This window comes from Toxorhynchites rutilus, chromosome 2 (assembly GCF_029784135.1).
Source record: "Toxorhynchites rutilus septentrionalis strain SRP chromosome 2, ASM2978413v1, whole genome shotgun sequence".
NCBI classification, from domain to species: Eukaryota; Metazoa; Arthropoda; class Insecta; order Diptera; family Culicidae; genus Toxorhynchites; species Toxorhynchites rutilus.
In genome coordinates, this window is record NC_073745.1 from 68637339 (window position 1) to 68661992 (window position 24654).

The 24654-nt window shown below is 38.0% G+C and overlaps 1 protein-coding gene across 9 annotated transcripts in view; it reads right to left on the reverse strand.

Moving 5' to 3' along the window:
* LOC129771667 (sodium-dependent neutral amino acid transporter B(0)AT3) overlaps window positions 1-24072 on the reverse strand; it is a 147674-nt gene extending 123602 nt beyond the window's left edge. For 5 of the 9 annotated variants that reach the window (XR_008742446.1, XM_055775558.1, XM_055775553.1 and 2 more), the window contains exon 1: window positions 23936-24072. The gene's annotated coding sequence lies outside the window, so the exon portion shown is untranslated. Of the gene's footprint in view, window positions 1-9213; window positions 9377-9513; window positions 9642-9778; window positions 9798-23898 lie in introns of those variants that run through there. The other 4 variants (XM_055775554.1, XM_055775557.1, XM_055775556.1 and 1 more) reach the window with 4 other exon arrangements.
* Between the last annotated feature and the right edge of the window lie 582 nt (window positions 24073-24654).

Below are 24654 nucleotides of genomic sequence, written 5' to 3' on the forward strand. Positions count from 1 at the left end.
ATAAATTTTTGAAGAGAGTCATTTTTGGAAAAAAGAGGAAAAAGTTGATTTTTCGGACAACCCTAAAATAGAAATGGGCACCCTACTGAAAAAATAAAAAAATACGAGTCTAACTAATGTTTTGCGATAAAGAACAAAATTACCACTTTTAACGAAAATCTGAGAACCACTATATCGGTTTGGCATAGAATGGCTGTATAGCATTGCTGCGGAGACGTAAAACATGACCGATATGTGTGCCAATTTATAGAGATAAATCAGCCTACGGGATTCTGCAATACAAATGAAACACAAATTTCTGCATTATTCGAGAATTAATCAAGCAAATGAAACCAAATTATGCACATGGAAGTTTAAGGGGTAATAAATGTTTCTATGGTGATTAGACACTCCTCCCACCTCTCTAAGGAGGGGCTGCCATACAAATGAAACACAAATTTCTGCATAACTCGAAAACTAATCAAGCAAATTGAGCCGAATTTGTCATGTGGAGTCTTTAAGGAGCACGAAACATTTATATGGTGAATAGAAACTCCTTTCTAGGGGGGAACTACCATACAAATGAAGCATGAATGTCTACATAACTCGAGAACTAATCAAGCAAATAGAACCAAATTTGGTATGTGGAGGTTTTAGGAGGCAATAAGTATTTCTAAGGTGGTTTGGCACCCCTCCCCCTCTCTACAAGGGGGGGGGGGGTGTTGTCTGAATAACAAATTTGGTATATGGAGGTTTTAATAGACAATAAATGTTTCTATGGTGGTTTTACACTCCTCCTTCTCTCCCCCCTCCTTCGAGTACTAATCAGGCAAATTGAACCAGATTTGCATATGGAGGTTTTAGGGTGCAATAAATGTTTTTACGGTGGTTAGTCACTCCACCCCCCCCCCCTCTCAAAGGGGGAGCTGCCATAAAAATGAAAGACAAAGGGCCTGGCCGGGTAGGGGAGTGAAAAGTGCCCCCAAATCAAATCACGTAAGAAAAAAAAATCTTTGTACAGCACAATGCTCTAAATATACCGACAAAATTTAGACACATGAAAAACAAAATTTGAAAAATATTAGAGCAGTAATGGGTCTTTAAATTCAAAATAAATAAAAAAATTATCAAAAGCCAAAAAAAATTTTTTTTTCGCGCAATCCTCTTAACAAAATTATGCTACATGTGGAAAAAACAACACATACGAACGCATTTAAATAAAAATTAGAATAAAATTGGGTCTCAAAGTAATATTTTTTTCAAAATTTCGAAATGCCTGAAAATATATATATAATTTTTTTTGTACCGCAAAAAAACACTCTAAAAATTCTGAAAAAATCACATATACCTAAAATAGACGTAGGAAGAAATTTGAATACTAACTAGAGTAGTACTGAATCACAAAATAAAAAAAACAAATTTAATTTAAAATTAAACTAAAAATTTATTTTAATTTTTTTTAGTATTTGTTTTTTTGATGAAAAAAAATTAGTGGGTTATATCTATGATATAACCGCAAGGTTCACGTGGGACTACCTTAGCTTAGCAATCATTCGTTTTTATTGATTAAATTCTTGATTGAATGAAACAGTTTCCAAATTCAATTGAGTTCAATATATTTGCTCTGTGAGTGAAAAAAATGAACAAATGCCGTGTAAAGTCAATTCATTTATTGTGATTGATTGTTCTTCGTTACAAGTAAATTTAATGACGGACCTTTTACGTTTGGTATGATGACTAGAACAAAATATATGTACGGAAGAATTATCAAACGTTTGATGAACCAGCCTAAGGCTGAAAATCTTTCCAATAAAGACAAAAAAAAAGTCACAGGAGGGTTGTGTCCGAGACACGACCGCATAATTGACGTAGGATTCCGTTAGGTTATCTGTTGATTTTGGATAATTACATCGTTAAACTCTTTGATAATGATTAGGTGGACCTGAAAAGGGCCGTTTTGTTTGGTTGTTGGGTATTGTTTGTTCATTCCACCAGTGTTTAACGGGTGATGATGACAGAAGGATGATAAACAGTCGTTGGATGGTGCGTATCAGATAAAGGATACCGAAGTGGAACGAGATATGATGAGAACCGCCCTCTATGATCCTAGACGAGATGCCTCTTGTGATATGTATTGATGAAATAAAGAAAAAAAAAATCACCAATGTAATATAAGATAATTATTAATACCGAACACAATTATCAATTTTTCTTATCAGTAAAAACATGTTACTTTAATATAGCGAAAATATATTTGAAATGGGAAAGGTAATTTTCTTTTACAATTTTTACTTTCTGATTGTTTATTCAACCCAACCCAATTTTAATTGGACTAACAATACCTAATACTATATGTACACCTAATACTATATGTACTATATGTAGTGAGACTCTATGTTGTACGGGAAAGGGTTAACACAACGGCTCTCGTATAAAATTTTACACCTACCCTTGTGCTAAATTTTTCACAATACATGATCGGACATTGATATGGAGTTTCACGAAGCAACCAACATTAAAGTTCCAAATTTAAATTTTATTTGCTAGAATTATTCGTATCACTCTTCTTACTTGCAATATAAAAATGCCTCCGACTTTCATGTATTTGCAATGCCGATTTCCATCAGGCAGCTTGGTTTTGATGTCTCTGTTTGGGAATACATCTCGGCGGGAGCAAAAGCTTCCCCTACTTTCATGTATTTGCAATGCTGATTTCCCCTAGGCAGCTTGGTTTTGATGTCTCTGTTAGGGAACCGCCGCATGTGTCGTCAATTTCGACCAATCTGAAGTGGGTATTTCCGTTAGGATAGGGGTTGAGATTTTTCAATTGTTTGATAGTTAGTTTAATGATATATATTATTTTATTCAATACAAAAAATTGTTATGGAGTGCCGAAATCGATTGACGCAAAAATTTCATCAATCCGTCATGAAATGACTGAGCAATAAGCGTTTGAAATTGGACAATTTTCGCGATGTACTCGATTATCGATTTTCAATTTGTACCCCAATATGTTCCCGAAAGACGTAATCCTACGTCAAAATTATCAAACGATTATTTTATTTTACATTTCCCTCTGAAGTTTACATCCCAAAAGTGTACATACTTCTCGAATCTCGAATTTGCTTGAAACTGGGAAGTTCATTCGCTTCTAGTGGCTGCACGATTTTTCCAGGTTCCTATGTTTAGAAGATCATGTTAGGACAGACATATTCCACTCTGCACAAAGGCAAGCGAGGACAAAAGTACTCGCAGTTTGCATTTATTTGCAGAGCCGATTTCCCCAGAAACCTCGGTTTTGAAGTCTGTGTTAGGGAAACACATTTCAATCGGAATAAAAATACCCCCGATTTGTATGAATTCGCAATGCCGATTTCCCCACGCTTCATGGATTTGAAGTCTGTGTTAGGGAAACACATTCCAGTGTACATACTTCTCGAATCTCGAATTTGCTTGAAACTGGGAAGTTCATTCGCTTCTAGTGGCTGCACGATTTTTCCAGGTTCCTAAGTTTAGAAGATCATGTTAGGACAGACATATTCCACTCTGCACAAAGGCAAGCGAGGACAAAAGTACTCGCAGTTTGCATTTATTTGCAGAGCCGATTTCCCCAGAAACCTCGGTTTTGAAGTCTGTGTTAGGGAAACACATTTCAATCGGAATAAAAATACCCCCGATTTGTATGAATTCGCAATGCCGATTTCCCCACGCTTCATGGATTTGAAGTCTGTGTTAGGGAAACACATTCCAGTGTACATACTTCTCGAATCTCGAATTTGCTTGAAACTGGGAAGTTCATTCGCTTCTAGTGGCTGCACGATTTTTCCAGGTTCCTATGTTTAGAAGATCATGTTAGGACAGACATATTCCACTCTGCACAAAGGCAAGCGAGGACAAAAGTACTCGCAGTTTGCATTTATTTGCAGAGCCGATTTCCCCAGAAACCTCGGTTTTGAAGTCTGTGTTAGGGAAACACATTTCAATCGGAATAAAAATACCCCCGATTTGTATGAATTCGCAATGCCGATTTCCCCACGCTTCATGGATTTGAAGTCTGTGTTAGGGAAACACATTCCAGTGTACATACTTCTCGAATCTCGAATTTGCTTGAAACTGGGAAGTTCATTCGCTTCTAGTGGCTGCACGATTTTTCCAGGTTCCTATGTTTAGAAGATCATGTTAGGACAGACATATTCCACTCTGCACAAAGGCAAGCGAGGACAAAAGTACTCGCAGTTTGCATTTATTTGCAGAGCCGATTTCCCCAGAAACCTCGGTTTTGAAGTCTGTGTTAGGGAAACACATTTCAATCGGAATAAAAATACCCTCGATTTGTATGAATTCGCAATGCCGATTTCCCCACGCTTCATGGATTTGAAGTCTGTGTTAGGGAAACACATTCCAGTCGGAACAAAAATACCCCCGACTTGCATGAATTTGAAATACCGATTTCTCCAGGCACCTTGGTTTAGAAATCTCTATTAGGGAACACATTTCGGTGGGAACAAAAGCTCCCCCTACTTTCGTGTGTTCTTTTTCTTCTTTTTGGCTTCAAGAGGGTTTAAACTTTTCAGTTCACTCGCCTCTAGGCTCTTTCGTGTGTTTGCAATGCCGATTTCGCTGCTTGGTTTTAAAGTCTGTGTTAGGGAACATTTTTCGATGAGCACAAAAGTCCCCCTACTTTCATGTATTTGCAATGCCGATTTCCCCAAGGCTGCTTGGTTTTGATGGCTGTGTTAGGGAAACCGTAAATCGGGCCAATCAAAACGATGCAGTTAGGGCGTTTAGATAACGCCTAATATTTTACAGTTATTCAATTGTTTATCTAATGAAAAACAACATTTTGTTAGTTGCGATAGATGCGTAGAAATATTCCCTATCAAGTGATGCAAACATCTCTCCTATCCAGTACGAAATGTTCGAGCTATAAGCATTCGAAATCTTTCATTTTTTCCTGCATGTTCTGTGTTTAGGTTTTCATTTTACCCTCCATATATTCCGGTTAGACGTAGTCCCACGTCAAAATTGTTTGAAAATATTGATCGATACACAGTAAGATGTACTTTCAGTATTTTTTTTCATATTTTTGTCTCAAAGCTATTGAGATTGACGTGAAAAAAACGAAAAGGTGATTTTTTCACCATAGATCCTATGGTGTACCATATAAGGGCTCAAATATATGGTACTACTGCCAAAATGTTTTATTTAGTACCCTATACAATATTTTCCATACAGCTGGTGACATTTCCGCATAATTCAAGAACTAATCAAACAAACAAAACTAAATTTGGCGTGAGGAGGTTTTATGGGGAAGAAACATTTCTAAGGTGGTTCGACACTCCTCCCATACAAACGAAAAACAATTTTCAGCATAACTCGAAATCTAATCAAGTAAATGGAGCCAAATTTGGCATGTGAAGATTTTAGGGGACACGAAACGTTTCTATGATGAATAGACACTCCACCCCCTCTCTAAGAGGTGAAGAGGGGAGAGGTCTGTCTTTATTCTATCATATTTTCTGTATCAAACTTTATTCCATGTAACGGAGAAACATGTTAATTGCAAGTGGTTGAAAAATCTTGAACGAGAATTGTGTCTGAAAATAATCTGATATTATAATGATGAATTTTGGTAGAAGTACTAGGAATTTTATAGTAAAAGGTAAATTCAACGGGGTCGATTTGAAGATCAATCAATGAACAGTTCTGCGATTGGACTCATGAACTTACGCTTATCAAGAAAACGTGAATGTTTGAAGGTATTGATAACAAAAAACAAATTTTGGACGGGACGACTTTGGCTAGTATTTTATAAAAATGGAATGTTTCGACTATTTAGGTATCGTATCGTATTAATGAACGGCAGCGAAATCGTTTGAAAATGTATCCGGAACACTCGCAGACGCCAACTCTAATGTTCGTATTAGAAAAAATTACTGAGATTATCCAATCAACCAAGTTTGGACTGAATTATATATGGGACAATCTGCGTTAAGATTGGGTTAATCACAAATCAATGTTGCCTTTTTAATGTATTTTTTAATTGTTTTTATTGTATTGTATAGTTACAATATCTAAGTTTCAACTTCTACACGAAATCCAAAAGGGTATCAAAACTTGTACTTTCAACGTTTGAGCTTTTGTTCATAGTAATTAACCCTTTCGTCGTCCGTCACCCAGATATGGGTGACACTTTCCTCATTCAAATTGAATAGGATTTTTAAATTTGATAGAATAGGTACCTAAATGTAACTGTAGGATATGTAGAAAAAAAAATAAAATCATAACCATATAATTATAATGTTAATACTATACTTTTCATTAATTTACAGTACGGATGGTTTGTACTGCAGTTTTTTGCGAAACCTATTTAATATGACTTTGGCATGTGTTATTGTTGTGAAATCGTCTTCAAATTATAACAAATATTGCTAGATAATGTAAAAGTTGACTACAAACTATGTTTGATCTTCATTTAATAATTTATCCACAAGTTGTGCCCCTCAAGAAACTCAAAAACGTCGCTTTGAGCGACGAACGAGTTAATGCTACGAACATGTTACAAAAATGCATATACAGTGGGACTTCGATATAACGTACCCTCGATATAACGTCATTCGATATAACGTAAATTTTACCTCGATATAACGTACACATTTTCAATGTGTAAAAAATCTTTTTTTCTACTGAGAGGATCATACCAATCTCATAAGTTCAACCAAAGTTTTGTAATTTCAGTAATAGTACTATATCTATCACTAACTGTATGACTACATCACTATATAGAGCATAAGAGGAAATTCTATGAAAGCAATCCATCTGTGTATTGTGCATTGTGAATGAGCTGATTATAGTCTCATGTCTGAAACCATAGCCCATAATTAGGACGGTCATATAAAATTTGCATTTTTGCATTACATGCTCGGCAATATGGATTGAACACTTGTGCTGAAGAATAAAGGAGGAAACTCATTCTCATTCTATTTATTTACCCCTAATGATTCAGTTAGAATCTGGAATCACTGTTCTTTCTATAGCAGAGGTCGTATTAGGCGTATCTCAAATCTTTTGACAGCAAATTATTTAGAAAATCTGTATCTTTCAACGGTGACATCTTCAGCTGATCCGTTTTGTTTTGAAAAAGTAGTACAGGATGGATGCTGAGAGAAGAATTTTGTTTTTGGACACCCACATTAAAAATCCGGCGTGGTCAGATACTAAAATCGGGAAATTGCAGGAAGTAGTTAAATTGATTTTGTATGATGTGCTGAAACGTTTTCGTGGACATGCAACTGTTGTTCCGATGGATCAGAGGACGCGTCTTAGTGAAACATAATATGGATTTTAGACACCTCCCAGGCCTGAAATTTTATAAGATCACTGCTAGAGGAGACGTTTAGTTCTTAATTTACGTTCTTTTTCGCTGATTAATTCGCCTGGAGGTTCTTGATATGGCAAGGGATTTGCAGCTGTGGACAGTAAACCAAGGTTCTCGTCACAAACCTGACAATGGATTCGAAAATGTATTGGGGAAAGTGACTGCAGATACGTTCGGTGAAGTATTGGCCCGAATTGGCAAGCTACCACTACAGTCGAGAGGTGCTTCAGTGGTACCGTCCGTGGTAAGACCTCAATCTTCCCGATTGCCCCCAAATTTCGCCCAATCGAAAATTATTGGCCATTATTCAAGCGAAATTGAAGGAGGGTGCGAAAGTGACTCGGAATGCAAAAGACATGAATAAATCGTGGAATTGAATGGCCGCTGAGGTAGACCAACAGAGAGTCCAAACTTTAATGGAGCAGTCCGAAGAAAATACGAAAATTCATTAAAAATATAAAGGAATGATTTATTAAAAAAAAAAATTTCTGAAAGAACAGTAAATTACAGGGGAGCTTCGATATAACATCACTCGTTATAACGTACATTTTACCTCGATATAACGTACACATTTTCAATGGACAAATTTCATGCCGTCTTAGGAGTTGGCAGCACCATGTCAGATTGCAGTGAAACGATGTATGGGTAAACTGCCCATGTTGGCATAGGTGACGTAACCACCAACACCACTCAGTGATGTAACACGCTTTTTCTTGTTTTTAGCTGAATAATCATGACTGGAAACAATTTATATTGATTTTTCTGTCTCTATTCAATAAAAATTAACAGTCAAAAGTGACCCGGAGGGGTTATATGATTTTTGTTATTTTAATTCAATAGGAAAACACAGTTGGCGCTTACGTCAACCATGCATATTTGGGCAGTAAAGTCATTGATCATTTGAGCAACTTTGCATGCTTGAAATCTCAAAAAAATAGACTACTTTTTGAAAAGTTTTTTCTTTCTTAAATTTTTACTAAAATTTTTCAAAATTCAAAAATTACTACCTACACAATTTTGATCAAAGAATAAAATGAAGGATTTTTTTTCAAAAATTACAATGAAAAAAATATTTCAAAAAAACTTAAAGTAACAGTGCCCTTCATCCAATGTATGGTAGTTGTATGGACTATTCATATAATTTTCGTTCAGGATTTTAAAAAATGTGATCTAGAGAAAAACGATTTTTTTCCAAATATTTCTTTTAATGTATTTTTTTTAACAATCTCCTATATTTCGTTGTCTGACCAAAATTCTGTAATTTTTATAGTTTTTATGTTGATATTTTTTAAAGTTTTAAGCTTGTTTGTTTGAAAAGAATATCTTAAATGCTTCAAGAACAACAAAATTCTAACCAGAGAATGAAATATAGGAAATAATTTAATCATTCAGAAAAAAAAAGAAATATAAAAATTGTACTCAATAGAGTAATTTGAGCCATGTTATTTATCATGCCTCGGTATAACGTACAATTTTGAAAGTGAAATGTACGTTATATTGAAATTTCCCTGTATTGCGATTTTGTAAATATTGTTCGCTACAAAAATAGGAACATTCATAGACTGAGTAACGAGAAAGGCTGTAATCATAAGAAGCTTCACATATTTTTTTTTTTAATCAATAGAATAACTCATAGCTCTCTTCATGTTATGATTGACTGTCTTGATTACTTTCACAGCCCTCTATCCTAAAATAATAATCGAAGAATCATGATTAATATCGATAGAGATACACCACATTGAATCATGCGAAGATCGTGCCGTTCATAGTAAATTATATATTAACAGCTACTCAAAGTTTCCTATGAATGCGACCCGGCACTTTACTAGCTGGTGGTGATCTATTGAACGACTCACTAAGAGCATCATCTCATTCCGTATTCCAGGCACTTGGCAAAGTATGGTATTACGGGGTGGAAACTTTTCCGCGTTTCTCGCAACACTCTAATTAACAACGTTCCTACGGCACTCTTTTCCGTAAATACGCAAAACAAAAAATCTCAGCTCGTATCTCTGCCCATTTCCGCACTCGTGTTTTCCGTTAGCATGGTCGTAGGTCATTTTTTCCCTCTCAGTCTCTCGCACTTCTTGCTCCGTTACATAATGTCCCGAATGTGAAAAACACGGTTTCCATACACAGAACTATCAACACTCAACCCCCATTTGTTTGCGGCTATAAATTGTCGCTCCGATAACGGCGAACTCGATGGAACATGTGTTTCGCGGGAACTGATTCTGTTTCCGTTTGATTGATTGACATTCTGGCCCTGTACGGTTATGCACCGGAAGCACTAGCACTGAATCACACACATACACGGCGAATAACACGGCATTATCCTTCCAGCGGAGGGTCGGAAAAATCGATAACCGTAACCGTGCTCAACTTTCTCCGCCTCCACTTCACCATCGGCTTATCGCATACACAGTTGCGTGCGGTGGCACCTGTGGTTGGTGCGTAGGCGTTTTGGCGTCTATTTATCCTCCCACTCCTTTCCACATCGCTTGAGAAAATAAAGCAAATCACCGACCCCGCTCGCAATCCGCGGGAACAAACTTTTCCTGAAAAACAGAGACCAGCTCGACCGAAGGTTAACCGAAGAATGACGGCAGGCCGTCGTTTTTGCCCTTCGACGGCAGCGTGACGATGCCGAAAACCGTTGCCGAAATTCACTCCAAAAACCACGAATCCGGCGTTCGGTTGGTTCATCCTTGTGGGCTTGTGTTGGTGTCTAGGAGGCGCCACCACCCACTCCTACCCCACATGAGTGGAGCAACATACTCGCCCGTTCTCATCCGCCGCTGGCGTTGCAAACAGTTGCATTCGGTGAAAAGTCATCGTCTCGTGAATGACTCTTGCTTTTCCGAGTTGTACACACGTAGCTTCCCGAGTAGTTAGGAGGAAAACGCTTCGGGTTCGAGAAAAAGGATGATGGCGTCTAGTCTGGTTGGATGTTGGCAAAAGATTGTCTTCCACACACAAGTGCTCCTCGGGAGAAGAGCTGTGGATCCGCAACAGACTCCCGAAGGGGACGGATCGGTCGTGCTATGTTGGGACGCTTACAACTCGAGTGAGATGTCAATATGATCAGTGATAGCTGTGAATATGGGAACCAATCTTCAACAACTATTTGAGAACATATTGGCATAACAATAGAATCTCATAGACGAAAACAGAAAACGTTTGTAGTATATTGGAGAAAAATTTCCGTTAAAACGTGATTGAACAGAGCCCGTAAACAATGGGTGGGTTATATCTATGATATAACCGCAAGGTTGACGTGGGACTACCTTAGCGTAGCAATCATTTGTTTGTATTGATTAAATTTTTGATTGAGTAAAACAATTTTTTTTTCTATTATAATGACTTTCAGCACATTTTAGCTGGTTCGTCACTTTTACTGCCGTTTTTAGAACAATGTCGGGAGTGAGTATTGAACTCGTGACCTTTAGCGTGAGAGGTATGGATGTTACCACTACGCCAGATCGCCTCCACAAATGGAACAATTTCCGAATATTGACTGGTATCAAAAAAGCATAGCAAGCATAGGATTCGAATAGGAAGACATTGAGTCAATTCAATTCGGGTTGAATTTAACTAAACGTTAGACCGATGATAGCCAATCTGGAATATCCCCACCAGTGTACACCAAGCTGAAAATTAACGCAATGAGTAAGAAATCCAATATTATTGAGTGGATTGCGATTTTCTCATTGAAAAATAGCGCACGTGAGCGACAATAGTAGTAGTAGTAGTACAAAAACTTCAGCCATTAGCAGCGCAAGTCGATCGCCGAAAACCAAATTTTAGGTTTAGTTATACGTAGTTTGAATAATAGTCGAGTAGAATAAATCATCGTTTGTGTTTTATAAACCTTTTGTGCATCAAATTAAACTGTGTTTTAGTGATGTCACTTCGTGTAAACGAGGCAAATATGGCTTGAAACTGACCCCTGTTCAAACCGGAAGAAAAGTGCAGGTGCAGCAGTGTGTAAAAAGGGTACCGTCACGAACTCGGAAACCCTTCACCGGAAAATCCATTTGAAACGGCGTGAAAGCTGGTTGAAATTCGAAACAATGACATATAAGGACAATTCATGCATTGTGATATATTATGTTCTTCCTTACAAGTAAATTTAATGATAGTCCTTTTAGTCCTTTTACGGTTGGTATGATGACATCTTGGTTTAGAAGTCTTGTTTATTACTTCGGATATTATTTTAGAATGAACTCAAAAGAGTCGAGTGGAGTCGAAAGCCATCAGCACTTCTCATTTATTTGATTCAACTCGCTTCAGACTCCTTCGCACTCAGATATCGATCACAAACTATGAACCCTTTTGCTCCTATATTCCGCTTGAGATGTGATCGAATCCCACAACATGCAACAGTAAGGTTACCCTGCTGGAATTTGAAAGCATACTTTCATGAATATATTGAATGAATATATTCCAAAATTCCGGATACTTTTCCATATCCGCACTAGCACAAAAAAAATTCTCGTATGCTGCTCTTCTTTGTCGCAGCACTCCTCGACACAGAGGGCTTTCTCTCCTTGTATCAAGCTGTGTGTTTATGTGTGTGAAATCAGCATTAGGCATGAATGATATCCGCTCGTTGTGTTATGCTAGCTTACTCGCATCTGTGTTTTCATTCTATTCTATTTTTGGTTTCCGCCTCTAGCCCTGAGAAGGGTGCTTGTGGGAAGAAACTCTATTCCACACTCCTCCTTCACCCGACAAGAAAACAATCCTCTCCCGCTCGACGCTCTGCGGCAACCATGTTGCTTCGATGACCACCAAACGAGAAGTGGTGTGGCTTCAAATCGCGGATGGCTTATTTAAACCAAATATATTGAAAACGGGCAGAAACGAATATATTAGTTGCTCGTTATTGACAGCTCTGTTCGGGAATGCACACAAATCGACTGAACAAATGTATGGGAAAATGAGGATGCTTCCGGTTTTCATTAATTCAAACTGTTTGGGCATTAGTGGATTGTACTGTATAGTATATCAAACGAATTAGAGATCTTCCGATTCCATTGGTGTGCAAAGTATCAGAATTCGCTGTGAAAATAGTTATTAACGTTAACTTTATTTCACAAAAACGTGACCTGTTTTCTGATTTGGCACCCTTCCTGAAAGACGTAGTTCTCGTCAAAAATACCCCCGATCTGCATGAATTTGCAATGGCAATTTCCCTAGACACGTTGGTTCTGAAGTCTGTGTTGGGGAAACACATTTCAGTAGGAACATAAACGGCCCCGACATACATGTATTCGCAATGCCAATTTCCCCACGCTCCTTGGATTTGAAGTCTGTCTTAGGGAAACACATTTCAGTCGGAACAAAAATACCCCCTACATACATGTATTCGCAATGCCAATTTCCCTAGACACCTTGGTTCAGAAGTCTGTGTTAGGGAAACACATTTCGGTCGGAACAAAAATACTCCCGACCTACATGTATTCGCAAATGCTTATTTCCCCACGCTCCTTGGATTAGAAGTCTGTGTTGGGGAAACACATTTCAGTCGGAACAAAAATACCCCCGACTTTAAAGTATTTGCAATGCAGATTTCTCTAGCGCTGCTTGGTTTTGATGGCTGTGTAGGGGAAACCGTGAATCGGGCAAATCAAAACGAGGTAGTTAGGGTATTTAGATAACGCTTAACATTTTACAGTTATTCAATTGTTTATCTAATGAAAAATAGCATTTTATTAATTGCGATAGAAGCGAAGAAATATTCGCTATCAATTGATGCAAACATCATTCCGATCCAGTAAAAAATGTTCAAGTTATAAGCATTCGGAATCTTTAATTTTTTCCTGCATGTTCTGTTTTTAAGTTTTCATTCTACCCCCATATACTACGGTTAGCCGTAGTCCCACGTCAACAGAATTGTGTCGACAATTTTTGCACATTTGATGCTCCGAAAAGGGAAGTCCATATTCTGATTTTGACGTAGGACTACGTCTTTCATTTCTATACTGAGGTGTAAGTTCAAACTTTCGAAAACGAAAGCGTTACGCCGGAGAACGAGATTTTGAGCGTTAATAGCTACTAAACAACTGAACGAAATAGTATGATAAACAACTCATTCGACAGATTAAATGTCTACGCGTTATAAGCTTGTTACTTTTTGATTCAAAAATTTGTTTTAATAGCCCTAAAATTACTTTCAAAACAGGCTATTGAAGGAAGGAAGGTATTGTATTATAGAGACTTTAAACCTTTGCAGTTCATTCGTCTATAGCCTTGAGAAAGGCCCTTTGAAAACTCTACTCTACTCTACTCCAGCGCTACCACATCCGCCCTCTTGCCTTGAGAAAGGCACTCGATCCCTCGCCGTCCAGCTCGTCCAGCAACGATGTTGTCCAGTCGGTGTCCACACGAAGAATGGCAACGGTTTGGACGAGAATGATGCAGGCTATTGAACTCACACCAATCGGTATATAAGCGAGTGCCGCTCGGAAATCCACTCAGTTATAATTGCGCAACGATTGAGGTACGACCGCTGGAATGGATGGATGTTTCCCTAACACAGATTTTAAAACCATGGAGCCAGGGGAAATCGGCATTGCTAAATAGATGTAAGCAGTGGGTACCTTTGTACTCGCTTGCGTATCTGGAAAATGGAATGTTTCCCTAACACAGACTTCGAAACCATGGAGCCTGTGGGAAATCAACATTGCAAAACAGATCCAAGCTGAGGATACTTTTGTACTCGTTTGCGTTTCTGGAAATCGGAATGTTTCCCTAACACAGACTTCAAAACCATGGAGCCAGGGGAAATTGGCATAGCAAATTAGATGCAAGCAGTGGGTACTTTTGTACTCATTTGCGTTTTAGCAAATTGGAATGTTTCCCTAGAACAGACTTCAAAATCATGAAGCATGGGAAAATCGGCATTGTAAAATAGATGTGAGCTGCGGGTACTTTTGTACTCGCATGCGTTTCTGCAAATCGGAATGTTTCCCTAACACAGATTCCAAAACCAAGGAGTCAGGGGAAATTGGCATAGAAAATTAGATGCAAGCAGCGAGTGCTATTGTACTCGGATTGACTATGGATCAGTGTCTTAGAATATCAACAAATATTCACGAGAAACGAATATGATTTTGTTCCAGTGTAAATGACTTTTATTCAGCTTGAAACACGCTGCCCTCATTATATTGATGACAATAACAAACGAGTTCATTTTGTTCATATTGCTGTTGCATGAGCAAATTTGCTATAATGAATGAATGCGACATTGAGTGGGGTTCATAACTTCGCTGTTATTTATACTTTGGATATCAAAAGCAACAAATTGATATTCATCACATCCGAAACGATATTCGTTCTGGCAGAGAATTCAAGTTCAAAATAAATTTTACTTGGCGAGACGGTAGCAACGGCATATGCAGAATGGATACAACGAGTGGTTTTAGCTACCGTCAAGTCATTTGCGACATCGGGAATTTCATAAGGTATTTCCGATTACGGCATCCGGCAACTGCAAAACCCAACCGCACACAGCAGCCTCAGGTTAGAAGTTAACAACAGCTGATATTCATTTGGCTGAAATGAAATTCAGTTCTGACGTTTCCGATAATCAAGATGAAAATGACACTGGGTGGAAAAAATAAACATTTAATTTCATTTGCTCGACGGCAATCGACGGCTAAAACTCGGGCACGGAAGCTCTACGAGAAGATGCTGACAAAATATGGCGAAACGTATATATAAACCGATTTTAAGCAAATTCCGGGGTTGGAGTTTTTCACCGGCAAGAGCAAGTTCGATGTGGACGACAAATTTAAGAAGAAGAAAATGTCGAAGTTCGCCTTCAAATATCTCGTTTGGCAGGCCATCTGCTCTTGCGGACTGAGGAGTGAGCCTTTCGTCACAAAGGGCACAGTAAATGGCGAGATCTACAAATCTGAGTGCCTCGAGAAGCGCCTTTTGCCGTTCTTGCAGCAGCACGACGAAGCTCCGCTATTTTGGCCAGATTTGGCATCATGCCACTATTCTAAAAGTGTCCTGGAGTGGTATGAGGCCAATTCTGTCCATTTTGTTCCAAAGGACATGAACCCGCCAAACTGTCCGGAGCTGCGCCCGGTGGAGCAGTACTGGGCAATAATGAAGCGGGAACTTCGGAAGAGCAAGTCGAAGACAGTCAAAGACGAGAAGGACATGTTAAGAAAATGGAAAAAAACTGAGAAACTGGTACCGGATGACACTGTAAAGATTTTGATGGAGGGCATCAAGCGAAAATGCGTTCAATTTTACACTCAAGGCTCCATCGATTAACTTTTCTTTTGATTTTTGTAGTAAATATATGTATAAAACTACCCTAAAATTTTGGTTTCATTCTAAACATTATAAGAAAATTGGCATGACATTTTCGGTGTCGCAATAATTTCGCGTTCGCCCTTTAAGTTAACGTTAGTCCTACGTCCACCTTGCGGTTGTATCAAAGATATAATCCACTTCTAGTTTTTTTAAATGGTTCTAAAGTACCCAAAAAAAAACTTATTGTAATTGGTAACGGCGTATATCCAATGACTGACCCATCAGAAATGAAAATTCTGCGTCTTTGGGTGAGAGAAACATTGTTGAAACGTTGAAACAATGGAACATTGAAATTTTGTTTAAAGATGATCTGGCAAACTGGCAAATTTAATTCTAATTTGTATGGAGAGTTTGGTTAAATTGTATAGAGAAATGACCTATTTTCACTTTTTTCATCAGAGAAGTTTCTCCTGTCGTGCTACTTTGCTCAGAACTTTAGGTTTTGTATCCGAAACAATGAGAAACAACTTTGTTGAAGCTCCATCGTAAAACGAGCTGAGCTTGTTGAGATAACCCATTTTCGATTATGTGAAGGTGAAACAACCTCCATTTTACGTATACTGCGGAAAGAGAAACATTGAGGTAAAGTAGATCACATCACCTACAATACTGCTGAAGATATTCTTCTTTTTATGTATCCCAATGTGCTCACACGGATTCGTCCCCATTGTTACATATTGTAAGAACTTCATCTCAATGATCAACTTTTCACATCTATTGACGAATGCGCGAGATGCTTCACATCCACACGGAACTTCTAGCAAACCCAACTCGTATTGGAATATGGTTTACATTGTTTCAGTTTCAAAACATGAAATACTGGGCTATATAGCATGACAGAAAGAAGTTTTTTGATGAAAACAGCGGGTGTAATTTATTTCTCTTTAAATTTTTGCGAAACTCTCCATACTAATTCTAAATTTCTCCACCGTAATAGGTGGAATTTTTATGAAGTGTTTTTATTACATAAAAGAACAAAACTGGGGCGCTTCTTTGAAAAATAAAAAGTAGATGGGTTCTGGGCCTAGGGCACGGACGGGAGCTTGACGTAGAACTGTAATTACAGGTAAACTTCGATATAGCGTACATTTCTTTTTCAAAATTGTACTAAAGAACTCAGGAACATAGCTAATATTACTTTATTGTGTTGTTGTTTGGGTTAGGTAAATAAATAATGATAAAAAACTAAAAGCTGAAGCCAACCTTTCTCATGATGTTCCCCTTCATACTGTGAATTCATTTAGAATCCGGAATTATAAAACCAGTTGTATCTCGAGATTGGTTAAAAGTACAGACCAGCAAGAGATCTTTGTTGAACCTGTGATATTGTCATGAAACTCTCAGTAGCTATTTCGGGAAATATATTTACACGTTGAACATGTGTACGTTATATCGAGGTAAAATGTACGTTATATCGAGTGACGTTACATCGAGGGTACGTTATAACGAGGGTACGTTATATCGAAGTTACCCTGTATATGTAGTAATTGCATTTGAATTGATTTTTTTTCATTGTTAAGAAATTTGCAATTTTTACTCTTTTGATACCCCAAATGTAGGTCAAGGAAAAACAGTTTTACAGTCTTCATTTATCATTTATCAGTGCATTATTGAACACAAGTCTAGAGATAGATCAGATCTACATAGATATAAACCTAAGTCTAATGAATCTATAACTACAGAAATATATTATGGATAAAAATATTGTAAAGGGTTGTATCTAGAACACGACCGCATTTTCGCATTTTATATTATGCAATCCACTTGTTTAGCACTTCAGCTATTATTTTAATATGCATCGGAATTTTTGTAATATATTATGCTCTCCGTTACAAGTGAATTTGGTGGACGTTTTTTACGTTTGTTACGATGCCTAAGACTACCAAAATATTTGAACGGAAGAATTGTCAAATTTTACATTTCCCTCTAAAATGGGACAGTGGCCTACAGTTTTTCAAGCAGAAATACAAGCTATTCTAACATGTACAAATATTTGTTTGACTAGAAAATACAGCTATGCCAATATCTGTATCTTCTCAGATAGCCAAGCAGCTCTTAATGCAGTAAAAGCATACACATGTCAGTCAAAGCTAGTTTGGGAATGTATTTTATCCTTAAAACAACTAGCTGCTACTAACGAAGTTAACCTATACTGGGTGCCTGGTCACTGCGGTATAGAAGGTAATGAAAAAGTCGATCTCTTAGCAAGATTAGGATCTTCAACTAAATTCGTCGGGCCGGAGTCATTTTGTGGATTATCTACATCATGCATGAAATCGGAGCTCAAAACCTGGGAAATATCAATGATTGAAGCCAACTGGAGGGCTCTATCAACACCAAGACAATCCAAATTATTCATTACACCTTGTAACAGAATAACACGCAACCTACTCAGCTTGAATAACGCAGATTTGAGTACATTAACCGGTCTATTGACCGGACACTGTCCGAGCAGGTATCACCTTAAAATATCGGAAAACTGACAGATGATAACTGTCGTTTCTGCAATTTCGAAGCTGAGACTTCGGAACATTTACTGTGTCAATGCAGTACACTAATTCAGCGAAGACTGCGAATTCTTGGAAAGGGCATTCTTATGCCTAACGAGATTTGGTCTGCTGAACCAAAACAGATAAGCAACTTCGTAAAGGAAGTCATACCTTCGTGGGGGGATATGCAAAGTCCTGGTGCGACTATCACTTACTCCCTGAGTGATGGAACGAACTGACACTGCATACATAGCAAACTGGAGTGCACTACAATAGATCAAACTAATGGTCGCAGTGGTACAATGCTCCTACAGAAGAAGAAGAAGACACAAACCAAGATAGCAATATGTTCGTTAAGTATTCCAAAATCTGAAGGTTTAATTGATTGATTGTTTTTCTCAATTAAATTAAAGCTCTCTAATCGCTCTACAATTTGTTCTTTGACACCCAATTTCTATCTTTCTTCGCTGCAATATCGATATCAACAATTTCTGGTGAAAAATTCAAACAAAATCTTTAAAAACCACGATTTTCACCCCACTATACATATCATAGCCACTTAAATTTCAAAAAGTTAAAGGTTACATTTTTTTCTTGAAATAAGTCAAACAGTCGTATCCAAAATTGTATGTAATCGAATCACATATAATCGAGTCCGACCTGTATTGGTTTTTTGAGTTTTTTTCAATAATTAAAAATTTGTCTATTATCCCTGAAAAGTTTATTTGATTTTCCGTCGTCCGAACGACGTTTTTAATTATATAGTTGGCTTTCAAAATATGATTTTGTTTTAGTTATGAATGGAAAAAAGTTTCTTATAGTCTCCCGTGGGATTTGCAATGATAATACAAGCGAATGAATACACTGGATTTGTTTTCCAAACTATTAATTAGCTTGTGATTAACTTTTTTTTATTGTGAAATTATCTAAACCAGTGGTGGCCAGGTATACACGGTGCGGGCCGCATTAGAGTTTTTGTTATAGCCGCGGACCGCAATGATTTTTTTCTAACTACTTTTCATGATTAAATGTGAAATATACGTATTCAACTGGTACGTTTTTGACTTACTTTTTATTTTAAACTAGCTGACCCGGCAAACTTCGTCCCGCTCAAAATTTATTTTTAGTTATCACATTAACGTTTTTTTTACTAAGCGTACGCTCATAGGTCCAATCGCAGAACTGTTCATTGATCAGAAAATCTACCCTTTAAAATTACCTTTTACTATAAAATTCCTAGTACTTCTACCAAAACTCGTCATTATAATATCAGATAATTTGGTTCCATTTGATTGATTAGTTTTTAAGTTATGCAGAAATTTGTGTTTCATTTGTATGGTAGCCTCTCCTTAGAGAGGACGGAGGAGTGTCGAACCACCATAGAAACGTTTATCGATATCGATCTCTGAAACCTCTATATGCTAAGTTAAATTCCATTTGTTTGATTAGTTCTTGAGTTGTTCAGCACCCTGTGTCAAACCACCATAAAAAACATTTATTGCTCCCTAAAATCTTCATATGCCAAATTTGGTTCCATTTGCTTCATTAGTTCTCGAGTTATGCAGAAATTTGGGTTTCATTTGTATGGTAGCGCCCCCTAAGAGAAGGGGGAGGAATATCTAACCACTATAGAATCATTTATTGCATCATAAAACCTCCACATGCCAAATTTGGTTTCATATGCTTGATTAATTCTCGAGTAATGCAGAAATTTGTGTTTCATTTGTATGACAGACCTCCCCCTCCCTTTAAGAAAGGGGTGGGGTGTCTAACCACCATAGAAACATTTATTGCACCCTAAAACCTCCATATGCCTAATTTGGTTTTATTTACTTGATTAATTCTCGAGTAATGGAGAAATTTGTGTTTCGTTTGTATGATAGCTGCCCCTTAAAGAGGGGGTGGAGTGTTTAACCACCGTAAAAACATTTATTGCACCCTAAAACCTCCACATGCAAATTTAGTTTCATTTGCTTGATTAATCCTCGAGTAATGCAGAAATTTGTGTTTCATTTGTATGACAGACCTCCCCCCCCCTTTAAGAAAGGGGTGGGGTGTCTAACCACCATAGAAACATTTATTGCACCCTAAAACCTCCATATGCCTAATTTGGTTTTATTTGCTTGATTAATTCTCAAGTAATGCAGAAATTTGTGTTTCGTTTGTATGGCAGCTACCCCTTAGAGAGGGGTGTGGAGTGTCTAACCACCGCAGAAATATTTCTTGCACCCTAAAACTCCCATATGCCTAATTTGGTTTTATTTGCTTGATTAATTCTTGAGTAATACAGAAATTTGGGTTTCATTTGTATGGTAGCGCCCCCTAAGAGAAGGGGGAGGAATATCTAACCACTACAGAATCATTTATTGCATTATAAAACTTCCAGATGAAAAATTTGGTTTCATATGCTTGATTAATTCTCGAGTAATGCAGAAATTTGTGTTTCATTTGTATGATTTCGACTGATAGACACTTTTGTTTCCGAAGAGGATTGCGTTGAACGCATGAAAACGTAGAAAACATTGTACAGCCTACCGACCTCGGACTTCCCTTTTGGGTCTATCGCCCACAACAACTGTTTGTTTGTACTGTTGTAGTGTACGGAACACGAATCGTTCATCGATAGGAAACGGTAAGAGCAGCTCGTAGATCTGTTTTGCCGGTTTCCCGCATTCAAATAACGTGACAGTTGCCACATGCTTCACGTACAGACCGAACTTTATCGTTGCTAGGAAACAGAAAAAGTATCGATGGGACCACGAAACTTGGTGAGAGAGAAGTTCAACACTGTTTCGATTTCACTCGAACTACTTTTCTTGAGCCATTTTATCTAAATCAGCTTGAATGTGAGAGATAGCGATGCGAAGCGTGTTTTCCAAACGACTTTCAGTGATTTTGTTCCTTGACTTATCATATCTGGAGAAGGAATCCAAGACATCATGGTTTTGAAATTAGTCACGCAACTCTAAATCACACTGCGTTTCAATGAGATCCATCTGCATGTTTTCTGCATGGAAACTGAATGGGGTAGAGAAAATTGGAGAATTATTTCATGGGCTTTGAATCACCAATATCTGCGAGAAAAATTAATCGACTGGACTTACACAAATCAAATGTCAAATTTCATGGCATGGGTACAGTCCAATGTCCTGGAAAAAAGGTAATGAAGATGGTGATTTTTCGAGCGACATAGCATGCGCTGCCATAACTATTTCTCAAATAGTGACGTCAGTCGTTGTGTTTATATTCGATTGCCTACCACATCCACGTGAAAATGCTATTTTCAGTATGTGTTTTATCAATGAAAAACATACATTTTATTGAAGTTCCCGCTGATTATGAATATGGTGTGACAGCGTTTAGTGAATATTTGTGAAATTACGTTGAAAAAGACGAATGAAAGTGATATTTCAGTACAATATTTTCATTCCCCCATGGCCATAGAAACGAACGAAGCTTCGTTAGTTTTACCGTACCATATGGATATTACTATGTGTCTCAGTGTCGGTGTGTTTGATGTGGGAAAATAGTGTTCAATTAAGCATTTCACCGAAAATGTAAATGGTTCCGAGGACTAAGAATACGACTGCTCTCTGGACCGTTTTATCATATAAATAATGGAAATAAGTAATAATACAATTGCCGTAAATAATTACTACACGAAATTTGGCTTTCGAATACAAGTATACTTCGCCTACTGCTTCACCTCGATATGTACCTCATTGGGTACAGTCGTAATTGTTCGGAGTTTACGTTTACTCGCCAGCGAGTAACTGACAATGTATAAACCCGGTTTTCTTGCCGTTACTTGCATGAATTTATGTGAGTGTGAGCAGAACAGAACCAAAAACGTGAAAAAGTCTTTTGAGTACTAACGAGAACTATTGTCAGTAGATTAAATTAGCACGAAAAAAAAAACGGAAAAGAAAACAGAAAAAGATTAGTTTGGATACACACGATTAACAAGAATTAATCGCAAAGTTATTTCTAATCAATTGTATGGAAGAATTTTCAACTATATTCATAATTTCGTTCATATGATTTTATTTTAAATCAGGTCGCGTGCCGCATAAACAACGCCGGAGGGCCGTAGGATGGCCACCACTGATCTAAACCAATAATGTTTACAAGAAAAGTAGTCATTACTCTACAGTCACCTAATATAATATTATTGGTGAAAAAATATCCAGCCGTTTTTTGAAAGATATACTTTTCAAAATACTCTCCAAAGCAGTTGGTTCATATTCATTCCATTTTACGGATGTCGTCTGCTCTCTAGTAATTCGTCTATGCATGATTATGGTGTTTTCCGGTAACGGAAAAATCGCAGTAAAAAAGATGATGAAATTATCTTGTCGCGGATGAACAAATTGTGTCTATAGATACATCTTCGACAAGTGCAATAAAAAATCCGCCATAGAAATACGCCGAGAGGTTTAATTCGAATTGAACATATATTCTCTTGAGTCTCGACGAGTCAGATAACGCGAAACACACAATGTGAGCTGCAAGAACTTTAAATGTGTACCGATTCAAGCACCAAACCCAAAATCGATGTTGTTTTGATTGCAACTTATAATATAATCAAGACATTCCAGAAACTTAGTCTGGAAACAGAAACAAACTGGTTGATTATTACTACTGCAGCTTAAATTTCGTTCAAATCGAAATATATATCAGTATTATTGTATTCATTCAATAACTATGCCACAATAATGACAATCCAGACCCCTTAGCCCCTGTCATGAATTAATGTCACATGTTTTAGTTCGCGTACGCCATTCATACTAACCGGTTGACCGGTCCGATTTTCCAGATGTTCCGATCCATTCATTCACGGCACAACAAAGTTTACCATCTGATAAAAATCAGAACGCCGCCATGAATGGATTCCCCCACCCATTCCATCCGTTAACCCCATCACCATTATTACAACACGCCGTCGCGTGCATCCAGTCCTTGAATCACACGCTGTCGGAACCAGCAGCACGTGAGCTGGAATGAACTCGCCCCAATTATCGACCTGCTTTCCATCCAGGCGCCCCTTGGCGGTAAACCACAAGGGTGGAATTTTCCATCCCATTTTGGTTCCTTTCACTCACACACTTGCAAACGCACTGAGCACTACTACAAGGACTCCACTTCGCACACCAAGCGCAGCTAACACTTTTTTCCGCCTCCCTTTCGGAAGGGCCGATACCAATAAGTGGGACCTGTGGAAATTTCTCCTAAGCCCGGAAAAATCCCAGCACGCGAAAAGAGCACGTTTTTTCTCCGAAATTACAGACGTCAGTGATGGTTCGGAAAAGACATATCGTTATGCAATTAACCAGCGGCATAAATTTCGAAATCCCTTCGGGAATCGCTGTCTGTGCTGGAGTATATCGCGGAAGGATTCTACGACTCCAATTAAATCCAATAACTATTATGTAACTACTTCTGGTTTGGGTGGACTACTTGCAAATTTCGGAAGCACTATATGAACGCAATAAAATTTGTATCCAGTTCTGCTGCATTGCGATGAGTGCATAATTTGTCCCCCAAAACGAGGCACTAGAATCAGGCGACTGCAAACAACTTCTCGGTTGCAAGCGTTTCCCTTTTTCCAGACGAATTTCGTCAATATTTTCACTGGCACCGTGAGACATTGATTTTTCTTTGCCGTTCAACATTCGCTCCAGCTTCCAGTATCGCGCGGCCAAGCGCTCCCACTCTCACCCCCTGTGAACCAAAAAACGTGAAAAGCACCACCCACCCCGGATTGGGGGAAATTGATTTTCCGCAAAGTTGCCGTTTTCGATTTTCCACGACCGCACCGTTTGAACTCACGAAGAGAACTGAGCGGCGAGACCGAACGCGGCGCTCTTTCGGTACACTCGGTGTAATTCACAGTGGCACTTAGAATGCTACTTGGAAGCCGTTTATTGTTTGCATCGGGCGAGGAAGGAACCCGACGATAGGTTACCTATAAACGTATAGACTAAATATGCCACGCCGAGGGGAGATAGGGGTGCTCCTATTTTCGGTTTTCCACCATAATTCAAAAATAGGTGTTTTCCCGCAATTGTTTGATCTTTCTTTGAACATATGGCGTTCACTGTTCCATGGTTCACGTTCACGCTAGATAAACTATTTGCTACGATGAATCAGCTGATGATAAGCACCCAATGCACTGCGGCGTGCAATTAAACAACGCCGCTTAATAAATATCCATATGACTATATTCAGTGTTGAAACTACTAGTACGAATGTACATTTATGGTTGTGAGTAACAGTTTTCTTCGAATCGAAAATGAGGTGGTTAAATAATGAAGCATGGAGCTTTCGTTCAGAGGTTCTTCTTTCGAAATACAATGTTCATTTCGAGTAAGGATTCAAAACTGTAGGTTATAGATAGTATAATTTTTGTATGGGGCGGTTTTTAAAATTCACCTCAAACCACTAATTCGACAAGCTTAGTGCATATTGTTTGAA